Source organism: Hemicordylus capensis, chromosome 7, assembly GCF_027244095.1.
Source record: "Hemicordylus capensis ecotype Gifberg chromosome 7, rHemCap1.1.pri, whole genome shotgun sequence".
In the NCBI taxonomy this organism is placed as follows: domain Eukaryota; kingdom Metazoa; phylum Chordata; class Lepidosauria; order Squamata; family Cordylidae; genus Hemicordylus; species Hemicordylus capensis.
This window is the reverse complement of record NC_069663.1, coordinates 22,257,965-22,273,074: the sequence shown is the minus strand read 5'-3', so window position 1 is coordinate 22,273,074 and position 15,110 is coordinate 22,257,965. Positions and strand designations below refer to the sequence as shown.

General features: G+C 52.6%; 1 protein-coding gene across 7 annotated transcripts in view; it reads right to left on the bottom strand.

Moving 5' to 3' along the window:
* LOC128332743 (sperm acrosome membrane-associated protein 6-like) overlaps positions 1-15,110 on the bottom strand; it is a 98,157-nt gene that overhangs the window by 50,086 nt on the left and 32,961 nt on the right. Inside the window, exon 1 of one of the 7 annotated variants that reach the window (XM_053267406.1) lies at positions 901-6,378. The exons of the other annotated variants lie outside the window; for them this stretch is intronic. The gene's annotated coding sequence lies outside the window, so the exon portion shown is untranslated. Of the gene's footprint in view, positions 1-900; positions 6,379-15,110 lie in introns of those variants that run through there. 7 annotated transcript variants of the gene reach the window in all.

The following is a 15,110-nucleotide window of genomic DNA, read 5'->3' as shown; positions in this document are numbered from 1 at the left end:
GCGGGAAGAGGGCTGTGTATATGGGGTGTGTGGGGAAGGGAATCCCTTGGGTGGGTGTGGTCCCCAAGATGTGTGTGTGTGTGTGTGTGTGTGTGCGCCTTTGTAGGTGTGAAAGCCTTCCAATCCGGGTACAGCTCCTTTGGGGAAAGGTGAGGCTCTGGGAGCAGGGGGCTGGATCCCCGAGGAGAGCGCGGGTGTGTGTGCGTGGCGTCAGGCAATGCCCACACTGGGCTGGTGGATTGGATCCCTGCGAGAAAACCCTGGGGGGAGGGTGCCGTGCATGTCCGCCTGCCCTCCCCCCCCCGCCAAAGACTGAAGGCTGCATCCTTGGGACACACATGACACTCAGGCAGACCGCCCCCCCCCCACGCCCCCATGGCAGCAACTGTTGAACCCTGGGGAAAGAGCGCTTCTCTCCAGAGCCCCTCCCTCGCTCCCACTCCCCCCCCCCCAGGGACAGGGGAGAAAAAGGACATGCCAAAGCTCGCTCTGGAAGCTCCCCGAGGGAGCCGCCGCCGCCGCCGCCACCACCCCCCCTGCCACCCCCCCACCCCCTTCTTCGGAATCAAACTTGTTCTCCCGGGTCATTGTTCCGTCTCCACCGCCTGACAACCAGCTGTCTAAGTCCCAGCCACGGAACAGGACCCAGCCTCTGTGCCAGGACCTCCCCGGAGCCGGCCCCTGTCCCTTCCTCTCCCAGCCTCCCCAAGACCTTGGTCCCACTCCGCCCCCCCCACCCTTTCCGTGCTCTCTGCCAGCCCTTTCTCCTCCCCTTGTTCTCCATCACCCCCCCCACCCCGCCCGCCCCATCCCTCTGTCTCCATCCTGGTCCTTCCTTCTCCCCTTGCCCATCCTGACAGCTCGGTGGAGACGGCTGTGCCCCACAGAGGAAAGGTTGACCTGCTCTGGCCGCCTCTGCCGTTGTCCTCCGCCCTCCTCTTGGCTGCCAGCCTCCGTCCTTGGCATTGGCTCCTCTGGTTCATGGATGAGCACATTGATGGATGCTCTCTCTCTCTCTCTCTCTCCTGTCTCCCCATCCCCGCCTCGCTCTGGCTGTACGTCTCTCTCCCTCCCTCTCCCTCTCCCTCTCTCTCTCTCCCTGGGCCGTGCCGCTGTCTATGCTGTAGCAACGCAATGCGGCTGTTGTCTAGAATGGAACTTTATCAGACTTGCCTGGATCCAGACGGCAGGGAGGGCGGAGGGAGAGAAGGAGGGAGGGAGAACAGAAGAGGGAGCGGCGGAGGGGAGGGAGGGAGGGAGCTGGCTGGGAAAAATTCAAATGGCAGCAAACCGAGACAATGAGCGACAGGTGAGCCGGGCAGGTGGGGCCGGGCCGGGGCATCGCCCCGCAGCAGACCCACACGCCGTGCGCGCGTGCAGCCGGCAAGGGCACCAGGAGCACTGAGCCCGGGGCAGAGGCTGCGGCAGACCCGGCTGCAAAAGGCAGCAAAGAAAGGGAGAAGGAGGGAAAGGTCCTGCACGGCTACCACGCCACGCCAGACTACACCGCAGGGGCTGGGAGCCGGGCCTGCGATGCCCCCATGGCCTGCCACAGGTCAAATGCATGCAACCCCCCGTGGGAATGGGACATGCACACACACACACGCACACAGGGGAGCCACACAGCACGCCGTGCTTCACCCGCCATGCCGCATGGGGACGGCTGCGCGGACCTCAGGGCGCGAATGCAGGGCAGGGCTGGACTGGGCAAGAGAGAGGTCTGGTGGTAGCAAGCATGACTTGTCCCCTTAGCTAAGCAGGCTCTGCCCTGGTTGCTTATGAATGGGAGACTTGATGTGTGAGCACTGCAAGAGATTCCCCTTAGGGGATGGAGCCGCTCTGGGAAGAGCAGAAGGGTGCAAGTTCCCTCCCTGGCAGCATCTCCAAGATAGGGCTGAGAGAGACTCCTGCCTGCAACCTTGGAGAAGCCACTGCCAGTCTGTGAAGACAATACTGAGCTAGATAGACCAATGGTCTGACTCAGTATATGGCAGTTTCCTATGTTCCTTCCTACGTTCCTATGTGTAAGCACTGTAAGATATTCCCCTTGAAGGATGGAGCTGCTCTGGGAAGAGCATCTAGGTTCCAAGTTTGGCATCTCCAAGACAGGGCTGAGAGAGATTCCTGCCTGCAACCTTGGAGAAGCTGCTGCCAGTCTGGGTAGGCAATCCTGAGCTCGATGGACCAGTGGTCTGACTCAGTAGGAGGCAGCTTCCTATGTGGCAACTGAGCATGCCAATGGAAACTCCATGTTCAGGGGCAGACTACCTCTGTGGGCCAGATTCTAGGGACAATCCAGGATGGCTGTCACCTTCTTGCCTGGTTTCTGCACTTCCAGAACCTGGCTGGCTGCCGTTGCTGGGAGCAGAAGGCTGGAACCGACAGGGCTGGGGTCTGATCCAGCAAGACAAATTCCTCGTGTCCTTATGTTCCATATCTGAACCACAAGGACGCCATGTAAATGTATGCGCGGCATAGGTGAGTCGCACAAAGGGACGCAGCATGGCACAGGTGCAGCAGCACATACAAAGCGACCGTGGATGCGTACACACACACACACACACACACACACACACACACACACACACACACACACAGACAGCACAGCCCATCTGCAAAGAAAGCTCCCGGCCTCACCCCAAGAGCTCCCTAAAAGAGAGACGCGCCCTCTGCCCACAGGTACTTTGCACCCCACACTGGCATCCAGCACCTCGCGTGTTTCCTTTGCCAGGGCTTTGTGCTGTTAACAAAGACGCTGTCTCGTGATATAGCTTCCACCCAACACCAGACAGACACTCACAGCACAAACAAGGCCAATTCACACAGCTAACAAAGAACCCTTCATATCACACACCGTTTGTAAAGGTTGCCAGACACAGCCAGTCCTTATATTCTCTCTCTCTCTCTCTCTCTCTCTCTCTCTCTCTCTCTCACACACACACACACACACACACACCCCAACCACACCACTCTGCAAAACCTAGAGATATCTCCCGCTATGGACACACACCAGGACAAAAGATCCACCTGCTAGATCAGGTGTTTCCCAGTTTTGGCTTTCCAGAGGTTGTTGGACTACAACTCCCATCACCTCCAGCCACAATGGCCTTCAGCTGGCTGGCCGTTGCTGGGAACAGAGGGCTGGACCCGACAGCGCTGGGGTCCGATCCAGCAAGACAGGTTTCGTGTGTGGTTTTGCTCCGTATTTGGACACAAGAAACGAGAAACTGAGCCACCGCGGCTGGGGATGATGGGAGTGGTAGTCCAATAATGTCTGGGGACCCAGACGGGGATCCGAGGTTGGGAACACCTGATCTAGATCATCCTGTTTTTAGCCACGATGGATTCTTCTGGAATATTTATGACCTCCAAGCCTTACACTTAGAAACCCCAGATCAGTTCCCTAACCGTGCCACCCCCAACCCAGCTCTGACCACTCTTGAAGCATCTAGGGGGCATGGACACAGCGACCAATTAAAACTTTGTTGAGAAATGACCTGTCAATTGGTCATGAGAAAGCACCTTGGTTCACATGCCAGGGTAATACAATACAGTCTCAACCCAAGCGGTCACGCCCAGGTGGCTGACGTTTTCATGTGCCTCGACAGAGAGACATGAGCGGCTCCATCTTGTGATTCACTTACCCAAGATTCTCCACAGGACTCCGGCCACCCCCTAAAGCAGGGGGTGGGCAGACTTGGCCCTCCAGCTGTTGCTGAACAAAAACTCCCCTCATCCCCGGGCCACAAGGTACAGTCCCAACAACTGGAAGGCCAGGCTTGTCCACCCCTGCCCGAAAGCTACTCACACAAGCTCATTTGCTGCTGCTACGCTGCATGGGTAAGGCATTGGGGCACCCCACATTGGAGATGGCACTGACCCTTCCCACCCGGAGGGCCAGCACGGGGTCTTGGATAGAGACCTTTGGAGACCTGGGTTTAAACTATGGAGACGTAGGTTCGAATCCTCACTCAGCCGTGACACCCCCGGGGTGACCTTGGGCCCGTCTCAGCTCTCAGCTTAACCTGCCTCACAGGACTATTGGGAAGCCAGCGTGTCAAGGGAACCTTGAGCAACTTGGGAGAAAGGGGAGGAGAAAGTGCAGCCAACCCACGACTCTTCCCTGGAGCATCCATGGCCTCTCCTCCTCTCCTAGGACCACTGCCAGTTTCTTCTGAGGCATCACTGGCCCTCCCTCCAAGGAGCTCAGGGCAGCGTACGTGTCCACCCTCAGAACAACCCTGTGAGGGAGGATCAGGTCAAGAGACAGAGACTGACTCAAGGTCAGCTGTTAAAATGTAGGGTTGAGTGAAGATTTGGACCTGGGGTTCTCCAGTCCTTCTCCAACACTCTGACCACTCTGTCTTGCATCTCCTTCATTCCCTTCTCCTCCCAGGACTGTTCCATGTTTTCACTATGCCTTTCCCCGGCTGAAGCCTGGAATCCCATGCACAACCACATCTAGGGACAAACGAGCACTGTAAGATATTTCCCCTTAGGGGATGGAGTTGCTCTGAGAAGAGCAGAAGGGTCCAAGTTCCCTCCCTGGCTAAGAGAGATTCCTGCCTGCAACCTTGGAGAAGCCGCTGCCAGTCTGTGCAGACAATACTGAGCTAGATGGACCAAGGGTCTGACTCGGTATATGGCGGCTTACTAGGTTCCTATATGTCTCATCTGTCCAATAGATGGGAAGCAATGGGGTCTTCATTCTTAGGTGTAACACAATAACAATTGACATCCAGACTAAATTACTCCTGAATCATCTTATTGAAGTTAAGCCACTCCTGAGTAGAACTACTGGATAATTTAGTCTGGATGTAAGATAATAATAATAATAATAATAATAATAATAATAATAATAATAATAATAATAAAAACAACAACAACAATAACAGGAACAACCCCCAAACTGGATGCATACGAATACACACACACAAATCAGAGGACAATCCAGTACATCTCTTCAGGACTGCACACTACCATGCAGCAAAGCATCTGCTGCTGTTACTTTTATTATTAATTTAGGCCACAAGGAAGCTGAATTCTGCAACCTCGTTTAAGTTACCCAGATTTGCGCAATGATCGTGCACAATTTATTTCTCAGGGTCTACAGCTTTGCATGCATTATTGGGCTTGTGCTAGGCACAAGCTGCTATGCAGCTCACTGAATCCTTGCCCCAAAGAGTGGGAAATCTTGCTCAGCAAGCCCTCTGGCTTCTGAGACTGGAGAGGGAGAATTCCCCCGCGTCCCCCTGCTCCACCATCACCATCACAGAGAGCTGAAGGCAGCTTGAAAGAGGGATCCCTGCTTGCAGTCTGTACAATGATCCCAATTCCTCCTCTGGTCAAACAGGTTCTGTAGGGTTTTATGTCATTTCAAAAACCTCCACAGCCTGTTCGACCAGAAACAATAGTGAGATAAAAAGACATGGGGAATGAAGCTTCTCTCCATCCCCCTTAAACTCTCTTCAACTATTGTCTGCCTCCAGCCTCAGCCATTGCCTAAGACTTTCAAGCGCATATTTGGAACCATGAGGGACAGAAACTTGGGTGGTATTTTTTCCTTTTTTAAAACGAAAGCGGAGAGTCTCAGAAAACTGGATTTTGTAACCAACGCCGCAGTTTGCCTTTCTTGTTTTCTCGCAGAATGATGGCGTGCAAACAGCCCTGCACGTACGTTGCATTCTGGTGCTCTGTCAAATGCTACCTTATAACTGGGAGTTTCCCCAACGTTGAGGTCAAGCCAAAGAGAAATTCTCATTGCTACTCACCCTCGTGGCGAAGTCCCACTGGCGAATGGACAATCTGCCTCTCGTATGGTGGCGCTGCCCCGGGGAAAGCTAGGAGGCTGTACAGTTATCTCCTGATGGTGTTATTCTAAACCATACAACCTACTACCTCAACACGGGGCACGCAGCGGAGCTGGAAGACGTGCTGAAGAGGGAGATTTCTTCTGGAAATGGGATGGTGCCCTCAGCAGAAGGATACTGGTTTCACTGGAGACTGAAGATGCTGGTTAAGCACTGCCCGGGAGCTGGTCCAGCTGGAAGAGGCTAAGAGGTTTTGTCATCCTTCTATGCAGAGCAGAACTGGCTATGTTCGTCCCCTTCCAGATAACAGAAACCTGTTTCTTTTAATGAAGCATAAAGCAGGGATTTTCTTCCCTGAAGGGTCTGGCTAACAGCCAGTTCCAGGCAGAAACTGGATCTAGGTTTTGGGAGCCTTTGGACAAGAGGGCCCTCCCAAACTCATCAACCAGATCCTCAAAATTTGGCCACTGGTACCATCTAAAGGGATGAATGCTCATAATGATTTTCAGCAACGACTGACCCCCAAGAGACGGAGAATAGATGATAGCATCCTTGCACTTACAGCTTTCTAGATGTTATCTCCCCTTCTCTATCCCCACCCCAATGAACAAATTGCTGTACTCTCTCTCCACCGAGTAATTGTTGGGGGGACGTTCCTGCCGATTTTCATTTCCATTCCTCTGACCACACTGATAAAAACTGCTAGCATTTTTTGTGTGCATCTTTAAAACTTTTAGGAGCTTTAAAACACCATGGCAAAATTTGGTAGCTGGAGGCCGGATGGTCAGGTCAATAAATGCAGGAGAACACACGGGAAGGTGAAAATACTGCAATGCTCTCACCTACTGTATTTACCCGAATCGAAGACGACTCTGAATTATACCCTTATTGACCCAAAAGGAAGACGGCTCTGAATTTAAGATGACCCCCAGAATTCTAACATTAAAAAACTTGGAAAAACATAGAGGGTATTCACACGCCCGGGCAAAACCAAGCAGCCGCAGCTAGCAGGGCGGGGCGGGGAGACCCCCATAATGCACCGTGCATTATTGGAGCTCTGGGGGGCGCCCCCGCACCCCGACCCTCGGAGCTGCCAGCAGTAGCTAGTGCTCGTCTGGGCTGGCGATCTGCTCGCCCAGGGGAGACGGCATGACCGTCTGCGGGGAGGGAGGCTCTTTAGGGCTTCCTCCTTACACACCCTGCAGCCTTTTCTCAATGCTCGTGAGAAAAGGCTCCGAGTTTTGGATTCAGGTAAATCAAGAGACTATTTCCACGGCCACCCAAAACTGGGCTAAGGGAGCCCAGCCCGGTTTTGGCTGGCCGCGGGCCACCACAGGAGCCACGGGGCTCCCGGCGGCCAGTCCTCTAAAGTGCCCCCCGCCTTAAATGAGGTTAGTGGAGCAAGCGCTCTCTGCTAACCCCATTTCTGTGACCGTGAGTCACAAGGATGCTGCTCCGCGCTGCGGCGACTCATGAGGAGATCCCCGACCGGGTGGCTGCCAACAAGCCTCCTGGCATCGGGGGGGGACTCCCCAGAAGGCCCCGTGACCCCCTTGCGATTCACTGACGGATCCCGCCACCCCAACTGGCTCTGTGACAGAGCCGGTAATCGTGTGGGCAGCCAATCCCAGGGCGGGCTCTCTGCTCGTCTGCGGGGAGAGCAGGCCGAGGCCCCACTCCCCACAGAACCCTCGAAGGCCCTCCGCACTGCTCGCGAGGAGAGCCTTGAAGCGGTCATCCGCACAATCAAAAACGGTGTTCTGCCCGGGTTTGGGAGCCATGTGTGCTCCCAGTGCCCAGTTGTGTGGAAGCTGGAGGGAAAGGGAGGCCAGCCCAGTTTTGCACGTGGGCATGAACGGCTGGGGTGGGGCGGCGTGTCCTGGCACCCCAATGCTCGGGCCTGAAGCCGGCGCTCATCTGGGCGGGCGATCCGCTCTCCCAAGCAAGAAGGGCTGCTCATCTGTGGGGAAGGTAGGTTTAACCAGCCTTCCCTGCAGCCCACCCTCAAGCCCTTCTTGCAGGTTGGCTCATTGTGTGGAAGCAAGGTAGGCGGAGAACCTGGGTAGCTTTCCCTCCTGTCTTGCTTCCCCACAATCACTCCAACCCAGGTTCTCCTCCCATCTCGCGTCCACACCACCGAAAACTGGGAGCACGCAGGGCTCCTAAACCTGGGTAGAATGCAGTTTTTGACTGTGTGAATGACCTCGCAGGATTTTCCATCTCTAGAGATGCCCACCTTGTCAGAAATCACAATGAGCGTTCGTCCTCTCAGGTGGTGCCAACCACCCAACTGGCTCGTGTACTACTCAGGATATTTAAAACGAACAACAACAAAATACACGCCCCCAAAACAGTGAGCACCCGTGGGAATGGGCACACGGCTTTCCCTCCCTCCTGCATCATCACAGCCAGTTTCAAAGTATCTGAAGAGGGGGAGTGGTTTCCACTTTGAACGCCATTCAATGCACTTGCAAATTGCATTCATGCACCAGAAACTCCTGCTTTCCGAGTGCTTGGGAGAGTCCGCCTGAGCAAAAAAAAAAAGGTCAGTGGTAATAGAAAGCAGGCCCCTCAGCAGTCTCTGGGTCCAGCAAATGCCCACGTCTGCTGAAGAAAAAGGGAATCTGAACACAGGCAATCCAAATCCCACACTGTGAAAAGTGGAATTCTGCAGCCTGTTGAAATTCACTAATTGGGGCAGATGTGCATCATTTTTCTGTTGCATAATTTGTTCCGCTTAAAAAGATATATTCTGCAATTGAATTGGGATTTGCTAGCTACAGGGCAGGGTGTGGGGCCACATAAGGCACTGAGGGCTGCTGGCTCCCAGCCACTAAAATTTTACATAACCAGCCCTCTGCCTTCTGAAATGTCAGCAGACATTGTTTACACATGTTCAGGCATATCTTTGCAGTCATAGGGACTAGGAACTTGCTGGGATTCTTTTTTTAGCAGAAATGAACGCTGAAGTTTTCAGGAACCAGTGTTCTTTGCCCAAGGTTAAATTCTATGCTTTCCCCTATGCTTTTTTGCTGGTCGGTTTGCTGAGAATGGAGAAGTGGGAGCTGTCGAACGACTTTAATCCTTCTGGGGATAGCAGCTCCCAATTTCTAGGGGGATCGGGAGCTAAGTTCCAATTCTAGGAGGCAGGCCCTCCGGCGTGGCCGCTGTCTGGACGTCCTGGCCAAGGTCGACACATACCCACAGACTCGAGCTTGTGTGAGGCACTTGTACCGCAAGTTCGGATCTACGGGTTTATGGCAACCGGCAAAACCACGGCAAGAGCTGGGTGGCCCTTGGTATGGGATACGGTTGGTCTGGGGCAAGCCAGACCTAGCTTGTGCATCTGAAAGGAAGGAGGAGCCAGAGTTGCTTGCACAGGGGGCTAGAAGAACCGAACCTGTAAGGCTAGAAAAACAAACCAAAAATAAACAAACATAAAGGTGGGCTTAGAAATGATTAAAGCAGGGAGAGAAGAAGGTTCGTTATGTCTGAGGCACGGAATTCTCAAACGTGGCTTCTCAGATGTTGGACTACAGCTCCCATCCTCCTCCTGGGCCATTGGGGCTGGGGATGATGGGAGTCGTAGTCCAACATCATCTGGGGACCAAGCTTGGGAACCCCTGGTGTAAGGCGTGGCATGAAAGCAAATGGTGCCGCCACTTTGCTGAGGCTAAGCAGGCCTGGGTCTGCCTGGATACCTGGCAACCTTCTCTGTGTCACTAAGCACACAAAGGATTGACCTCCGTTCTTAAGATTTCCACCCTCATTACGTTTATGTCCCACCTTTCTACCATCATGAGTTCCAGGATGGAAGAAAGGTGGGATATAAATGTAACGAGGGTGGAAATCTTAAAAGCTGAGGATAATCTTTAATCGCTGTTCTCTATCCCTGGCCAGCAATCAATTTTTCTGGAAAGCTACCTGAGGTAGGAAGACTTCAGGGTCTCATAACTGCAATGATTCACCCGTCTGTAGCACTGTCTCCATTTCCAGACTGGGACCAGTTAAACCATTCGGCACCACTAAGAAGCCTCGATTTGCCCCAGGGACTGCCAGCTGCCCGATCCCATTCCCCACATTTCAAAACAGGCCCCCACAAGTTCAGATTTCCAACAGACCCAAAAGCTTAAATCACTTCAGGAACATAGGAAGCTGCTTCATACTTAGTCAGACCCTTGGTCCATCTAGCTTAGTATTGTCTACACTGACTGGCAGTGGCTCTCCAAGGGTTTCAGGCAGGAGTCTTTCCCAGCCCTACCTGGAGATCTGTGCCAGGAATTCACCGTAGGACCTTCTGCATGCCAAGCAGATGCTCTACCACTGAGCTTTGGCCCCATCCCCGAAGGGGAATATCTTACAGCAGACGATGCTCTCGTGCAGTCAGCCGTCCAAGTGCAAACCAAGGCAAACCCCACTTAGCAAAGGGACAATTCATGCTGACTACTGCAAAATCAGCTCTCCTCCCAGAGACCAGCTCTCCACCCAAGCAAGAAAGACTGCACAAAGAGAAAGGGGGGACTTGGTCTTCACAAGACATCAGGTGGACGGCAGCAGTGGGTTAAATGGAGGCAGTTCCGGGGAGATGCACAAGGGGGAGCTCCGACCCCACCAGCATCTCGCAACGGCGCTCTATTATTATAACCATACCGTCTAACACATTTTATCGCAGACGCCTATTGTGCATTTTGAAAATCTAACGCAACATTGAAGATGCTGCCTGGATACTTGTGGAGTGCCACTGTGTTTCGATTCTATCTTTCTCTGCGTCTCATGCCACAAGCAAACGTATCCGCATGCAAAGATTTCTCACAATAGTGCTTTAGATTATGGACCTAGCTTGTCAAAAGTGCATTTTTCTGTCTAAAAACGCCCCATTATGGCATTTTCGGGGGGCGGGGCAGAGAGCACCTCAATTTCAGGATTAGATTATGCAAACTAGGTGGAATTGCGCACACATTTGACCTAGACTGCATAGTCTACCTAGTTTGGCAGGGCAAGGGAGAAGACTGGGATTTATTCATTCCCAGAGTAATCAGAACTCAGTGGCTCATCCAGAGCAGGCATCCCCTAAGATGCCTCCATCACATCACTATGATCTATATTCCACCTTCCTACAATAAAAATGCATTCGAGGCTGCGTACAATTCAGAGCGAACAGCATAAGAATAAAAACAAAACAATTAATTCACGCAATCATAAACATTGTAAAACAACAGCCACATTACCAGTTAACAGGGGAGAGACCTGAGCCACACCTGTTCCAGCCCTTTCTTGCAAATCATCTGAGGTTTTATTAGGGGCAGACGGGGCCCACTGACAGCTGCCCCTGAATCCAGGCCCAGGATAGGTTTCCCCACAGTCTAGGATCCTAGGCTTAGGATCAGGGTTTTGGCCACAAGCTGGCCTTATGGCTTGAGCTAAAGCCTGAGGTATAGGCTGGCAGAAGCTACGGCTCTGTTGATTAGTAAAGTGTTTAGTCCCATTTTACAGAATGGCTCACCAGAGAAACTGAGGCTGATCACTGGTTTACCCACAGCCACTCAGTGAGTGTGCTGCTCAGGATGTTAATTTAACCCTTCATTGGAAGCGGTCTTATACCGAGTCAGACCATGGGGTCCATTAGCTCAGTACTGTCTGCACAGACTGGCAGCGGCTCTCCACGGTTCCAGGAAGGAGTCTTTCCCAGCCCTACTTGGAGATGCTGCCAGAAATTGAAGCTGGGACCTTCTGCATGCAAAGCAGGGGCTCTACCCCTGAGCCATGGCCCCATCCCCATCTGTTGCTGGGGTCCTTAAAACATCAGGGCCAGGAAATGTGAAGGCAGAGACGGAGGGTTAGGCCAGGCAAGTCTTAGGCACCAAAATGTCTTCAGCAGGCCCTGCTTGCCAGAGGAATCGACACATTATGAAAAAAACACAACCCTGCCAATCCTGAGCCATCGCGGATATCTCGACTGCCGGACGTTTCACTGTGATGGTGCATGTAGGTACTGTGTTCAGTGATTGCTGGAAGCCTCTCCCACTCGCCTAGTTTTGCAAGTGCGTTCTGGAAACTGTCCAGATGTTTTCATGTTTCAGGCTGAGGACGAGAAACCGACCCTTCAAGCAAATGGCAATATCAGACCTGGGGGCAGTTCATACGACCATAAACTACCCAAGAGATGAGTCCTATCCAGGTTCAGGAGCTTGGGTGCACTCCAGTGTGGTGATCGCATGTGAGATAAAAACAGGGCTGCTCAACTTTGGCCCTCCTGCAGATGGTGACCTACAACTCCCATAATCCCTGGCTATTGGCCACTGTGGCTGGGGATTGTGGGAGTTGTAGTCCAAAAACAGCCGGAGGGGCCGGAGTTGAGCAGGTCTGGATAGAACCAAGGCAGAGAGCGGGGAGCTTGGTCATCTGTCAAGCCCCAGATGGGTAGGACGACTGCGCCCTACCCGGATTCCATCCCTGGATTCGGAATGGGGTAGGAGGAAAAATCGGCCTACCCAGCTGGGGCTTGACAGACGATCAACCTTCCCGCCTCCTACCCTGGTTCTACCTAACACATGATCACAAAGCTGGAGTCTGCCCAGCTCCTGAAACTGGGTGGGCCTCGTCTCCTACCCAGTTTACTGTGTGAACTGCCCTTCTGGGTTGGGGCCACCTTCCTTTCTCTGTGGCACGATCAAAGCCGTTCATAGCTCCAGAAGCCTCTCCCGGGAGGTCAGAATTTCTAAACAGGCATGCAATACTGGAATAAGACGGGATATTCACAACTTTATTGAGTGACTGTTATTTACTGCGACTGGCATGTATCTTTATAGCACTGCTAAATAAACATTTTTTTAAAAAAAACACATGCTTGGGCACACCAGTCGCCCTGTGCGATCTTACAGATCACGACTGTGGAAAATGCTAATATGAAATGCAAAAGATCTACCTCCCTGTCAGCCGGCGAGGCGCGCTCTCTTGACATTCGTACTCCAACTGTTTTTAAGGTTGCAATTTCCACCTGGGAAACCACCAGAACGGCTTCCAGAGAAAAACTCCGCTCCTTTGGCACTCTGGTGCAGCTGTAGTGAATATCCTGGGTGAAGCGAAAGCAGAGCATCACGAGGGTGCTAGGAAGGCTTAGGCATGCTCTGTGTCACGGAGACATTCATCAGTCAAGGTGGTCATTACAATCCGGGGCTGATGGGAGTGGAGTTTTAATTTAGAATGTGTTGCTGTTTGGTCTGGCAAGCACAGCCCTCCTAAGACGTTTTGGGGCCTGAGGCTGTAAGTCCAAAGAGCACCCCTTGTTCCTAATTAAAACAGGATGCAATCCCTCAGGAGGTTCCCCTCCACAAGCCCCATTGAAATGAATGGTCCTCGCCCCTGATGGTCAAAAGAGCGCCGTGAATCACCGTTTAAGCATCACGGCTACAGCCAATGGACTCTCACTCAGACGAATAGGTCTTTGGTAAGACAGTTTAGGCTGGACTGGGTCAAAGACTTAGGCCAAAGGCCACTGTGGCTGGGGATGATGGGAGTTGTAGTTCAAAAACATCTGGGAACCCACACTTGGGAATTTGGGCTTCTATCTAGCCTCTGCCTTTGGTCACGGTGGCTGGGGATGATGAGAGTTGTAGTCCAACGATATCTGGGGACCCAAAGTTGGGATCTCCCAGTTTTTGCTTCTATTACTACTATTGCTGCTACGGCTGCGGCTATTACTACTTACACACCACTTTTCTACAAAAAAATGGCAAAATGGTTTACATAGAAAATAATAATAATAATAATAATAATGGTTCCCTGGCCCCAAAGGGCTCACAATCTAAAACACACACACCCCAGCAAGGGCCACTGGAGGGATGCTGTGCTGGGGAAGAATTGGGCTAGCTGATCTTTCGCTGCTTAATATAAAGAGAACCACCACTTTGAAAGGTGTGTCTTTGCCCAGTTAGCAGCTTTAGCCTCATCGAACACACACATAAAGACACAGTGCCCATTCGGGGTTTAAAGCAACTCCTTTCCCTCCTTGCCAAAGGCAGGAAAAGGGACAGTGAGAAGCAACAGTGATTCCTAACTGCTAGATCAGAATCGGAGAGGAAAGGGATGGGGGCGTATCCACACGGGAACTCTCTGCTCCGTTGGTCCAGTGTCTTTGCACTGAACTAAAATGAGAGATTGGCTATAGTCACTAAGTAGAACCTCCAGTGTTAAGAGGCAGGATATCTGAATACCAGCGGCTGAATTCCAGCCACTGAAGGCACAGAGAAAGGGGGAGCTATTGCTTCCATGCCCCACTGGTGGACTTCCCAGGAGCATCTGCTTCTGGGAAGCACCGTGGGAAAGAAGATGCCGAGCTAGACAGAACCATGCTCTGCTCCGCGTGTTTGGCGGCCGGCGAGTTCGAGAAGCCTCCAGCCACCCCACCGAATCTGGGAATCCTGGTCTCCCCTCTTCACCCCAACCAGCTTCCGACTGCTGGTGTGAATCTTCTGTAGTAAGATCTGGAGCAGAAGCCTCGCCCCGTTCTTTTCAGAACAAAACAACGATTTTTATTTTTTTTTAAAAAGCACTGACTCACTGCAGGGTGTAAAAGGAAACCATGAATCGGCTCAAATATGAAAGTAACTCAACCCAGATTTGCAGGGAGGGCCTGGGAAGCCGGAAGCAAAGGGTTATCCTCATCCCAGAGCGCTGACGGGCTGGGGGGAGAAGAATGATACTGACACTGCCGGATGATCCACAGAGGGGTTGGGGTTCCGGGAGCTGATGGAAAGGCAGGGCTGCTTAGGACGTTCCCGGGATCTGAGGCTGAATGTTCAGATGGCACTCCTTCCCCCTAATTAAGATGGAGTGCAGTCTCCCAGGATGTCCTTCTGCACACATCCCGTTGGAATGAATGAAACCGGCCACTCCTGCTCAGAACGGCAAGAGAGGAGAGTGTTTCACACAGGAGGGTGAACGGTCCCCTGGTGTTAAAACACCCTTCCTTCCTGTGCCCCAGGGGTACGCCCCTTTCAGCGGTCAGAGCCACTGCAGGGTGGAAAGGAAGAGCAGACTGGGAGGGCTAGGCGGGGTCTATAGAGCCGCCCGGGGAGGAGAGCTGGACTTGTATCGGCAAGCATGAATTGTCCCCTTTGCTAAGCAGAGCAAAGGTTTCGAATGGGAGACTTCATGACGTTTTTCACACGGGGCTTTTAAAGCCCTTGAACTCGTATCTCCTCCGGAATGGAGGGGCTGCATGTGCATATCAGCCAGATTTGCCCCCAAAGTCCCTGCAAGTTACCGGGGAGCAGTTCACACACACTTCAGGTTTCTCAA